This window comes from Eschscholzia californica, unplaced genomic scaffold (assembly GCF_041429995.1).
Source record: "Eschscholzia californica isolate CP2 unplaced genomic scaffold, dmEscCali1.0.p SCAF_5, whole genome shotgun sequence".
In the NCBI taxonomy this organism is placed as follows: Eukaryota; Viridiplantae; Streptophyta; class Magnoliopsida; order Ranunculales; family Papaveraceae; genus Eschscholzia; species Eschscholzia californica.
Genome location: NW_028238472.1, coordinates 12770407 through 12773696, shown reverse-complemented (window position 1 = coordinate 12773696; position 3290 = coordinate 12770407). Strand labels below are relative to the sequence as shown.

The following is a 3290-nucleotide window of genomic DNA, read 5'->3' as shown; positions in this document are numbered from 1 at the left end:
TTAATATACTAAGGTATATCCCGTGCCCAGGGCACGAACACAAATGTGACGAAATTCTAACCCTAATTTCACCCGACTACCATATTTAATGTTGCTATATTCTGGATACCCTAATTTTTTGGTATTATTTTCTTTTGTTTCTTTTTCTTAAATTAGTTATTACCTTAATGAGAGAGAGAAATTTTAATTTCTTTTTATAACTCTTGCAATATCTTTTGTTTCTTTTTCTTAAATTAGTTATTTTATTCCTAAGAGAGATAGTTACTGTTATTTTTTTTAAATAGATTATTTTATTTATACGAAAGACTATACTTTAAATTGAGAAGGGCTTCCAGACAATATCCTTTATTAAAAAAGGATGTTTGTCCCAGTAATCGTTTTTCCCTTCTGTTTTATTATATAGATGTCATAAGGCTATAATTGAAAATTTGACAATAATTGAGGATTAAATCAAATTACCAAACACAATTGGGTGCCTCATGGAACCGTAGTGACCAAATGGGTCAGTTAGTCAAAAACGTGGGGACCAAAACCCAATTAACCCAAAAATTTGAACCCAATTTTCACTTGAAGTCGGTTCCCCTTTCCCAAACGGCCAAACCTATAAATACAACAGTGTAAAACCTAATTCTCTCACACTCTCACCAAAACAACACTACCACAACTCATTCTCTCCCTGTATTATTAGGTGTCAATGTTTATCTCTCTCTATCTTTCTTCATTATTATCAAAATTTATTGGGTAGTTCATAACTTATGTTTTTATTTTCTAATGATATATTTAATTCCTAACTGCAATACATTGAGATTTCCGAGTTTTAGGGCTTTTCAAGCGAATCTATTTTAGGGTTTAATTTGTTAATGCTAAAGTTGATGTTAGGGTGAATTTTGTTCCACATTGATATAGCTTGTACACTTTTTTATTTTATTTTTTCCCACGATTTTTCAGAGGTCACAATTCAATATTCGGCCAATATTCGGCCGGAGTGGAAATACATTATCTATTACCTGACATGTTCCAAAGGGTAAAAATAAAGTATATGTAGGAATATATACATAGACTTACAGGCCTCATAGAATTACGTTAAGGGTCTTTACGGCCCAAGATGTTTCATATGATGACAGTTATAGGGCTATTGTGGTTGCTTGACATTGTCTCCTAATATCCTATAAATTGAGTAGTTATGATATTTGTCGTGTAATAATCTCGAAAAATAAAAGTTTCCTTTTGGTTCTTTTCGCAAGGACCTTACTTCTTGAAGATCCATCTTTCAAGACAAATTACCGAGTACCTGTGGTACGATAGACTGTTGTGCTACATGTATTAACGCCCATTAGGATAAGCATTCTTTTTTCGGGCGATGTCTATATACTTGGATTAAACGTATGCATTCTTTTGGCAGATCTTCAAACAGCTAGTGTAAAGACATATCAGTTAAGAAAGTTGATTATTGCTAGAACTTGTGCCATAGACGACGAAGTATTGACATCACATAAGGTAGACCAGAGTTGTTGAATTTCACGAAAAGAGTAGTCAAGATGTTCAAAACATGCATGAGGCAAATGGAAAGGCGGGAGAAAGATCTTGAAGAAGATGAAGAAAGTCGGGGATTTGTCACTGATTGTTGCAAACAGGAAACAACAGCGGAGGCAAACAATGAGAAGAAAAGAAAAGCACTATGGCTTCTAGTAATTTGTTTTACTGCATGTTTACTATTAAGTGTTGAAGTATTCCACATCACCGAATTTGCGTTTTGCTTATGTCTAATCTTTCTCTTATGCGTAGTTTTATTCTTTACAATAGTATAAAGGGGTGTGAAGAAAACTAAGTAATTGTTAATTATTGCGTTAATTCCACTTTGACCACCAATTTGTAATTAATTTCCCATTTTGATCCCAACTGTGTCTGAATTTTCGTTCGCCTTTCAATTATGTTGGACAATTTGTTTTTTGCTTTTTTCAAAAGTCAGCATACTTTAAGGGGTATGACTCCGTGTGTCGAACCAAAAGTTGTTGTCAAACTTATTGATTTTTGTCTTGTGGCGTATCTATCTCTATCCTTTGCCTAGCCTCTCTCTCACACCGGCCTAGAGTTGTCCAAGCGACGATTTTTTTTTTGTTTTTCTCTCTTCTCTTTGGCTCTCAACTTCTCTTTCTAGAGTTGTCCATATCTTCTATCGATTTGAAGCTCTACATGTGGGTCACCTAATGATTTGAAGCATAATTGTAATAGCCGGCCAATTTACACATAAGGCCTCCTCAAAATAGACAGTAAAAGGGCGCCTACAACAATTATGTTGGGCACCTTAGTAGCGGAGACTAGCTCCATCTCCGAGCTTGTATCCCATTGATAATGTATATATTAGCTTAGGCCTAACAGGCTTATGAACAAGTTGTTACTCGAGCTTAACTGTGCTGTTTCATAGTCTCTAATACCCGAGTCCTACTCATTAACTATAGCAGGCCGGGCGGATACTATTCTTTCTCGGGCTTCGACCACCATAAACTAACTAACCCTCGTGAGAGTTTCAACCCAAAAAGTCTTGTCGAGGGTATATATATATATATATATATATATATATATATATATATATATATTTCTGTGACGAAAATCAAAACAAAATTGGGAAACAAGTAGTGTGTTGCTTGGTCCTAGACCAAGTCAATTGTTTGAGGGCTTTAGGAAGCACCTAAGAACATTTATTCTTCTGCTACAAAACGAAGGCCACAAATTCCAGCTTGTTTAAAATCTTGTCCAAAGATATATGCTTTCTTGGCCAGAGACTTCTCAATGCTTATACAAAACCTAGGCCCAATCTTGTACTCATCAAGGGGGAAGCCCCTTCTTCCCCATTAACCATCGCAATTCTTGGCCCGGTAAAAAATATATAAATGTGAATCATCGACCACGGTGGGACTCGAACCCACAATCTCCCGCTCCGGAGGCGAGCGCCTTATCCATTAGGCCACGCGGTCATTTTGATAACTGAAGGACAATAAAACTTATCACTGGTAGCTTTGAATTAGTTTGCTCAAACTCCATCATTAAACTTTGAGATTGGTTTTTAGAGTTTGAGCTGAAATTGAATTTCAGTTTTTATCTCAAAACTCAAAATCCAACAACTTTAATTCTGTAAAATCTTGCATAGTAATACCAACACTAAGAATAGATAAAAGAGAGCCCTAAAGGCGCACTATGTTATTATTAAAGTCGCCTAATTCATACATAAGTTTTCAAAACTTTGGATGTTGAAGGGCGCCCATAAAAGTAATGGAGGGCATCTTACAACT

The 3290-nt window shown here is 35.5% G+C and overlaps 1 non-coding gene across 1 annotated transcript; it reads right to left on the bottom strand.

The window, feature by feature from the left end:
- Positions 1 to 2902: 2902 nt before the first annotated feature.
- Positions 2903 to 2975, bottom strand: TRNAR-CCG (transfer RNA arginine (anticodon CCG)). Its single transcript has one exon. It is a non-coding gene; the product is annotated as a tRNA-Arg (tRNA).
- Positions 2976 to 3290: the final 315 nt, after the last annotated feature.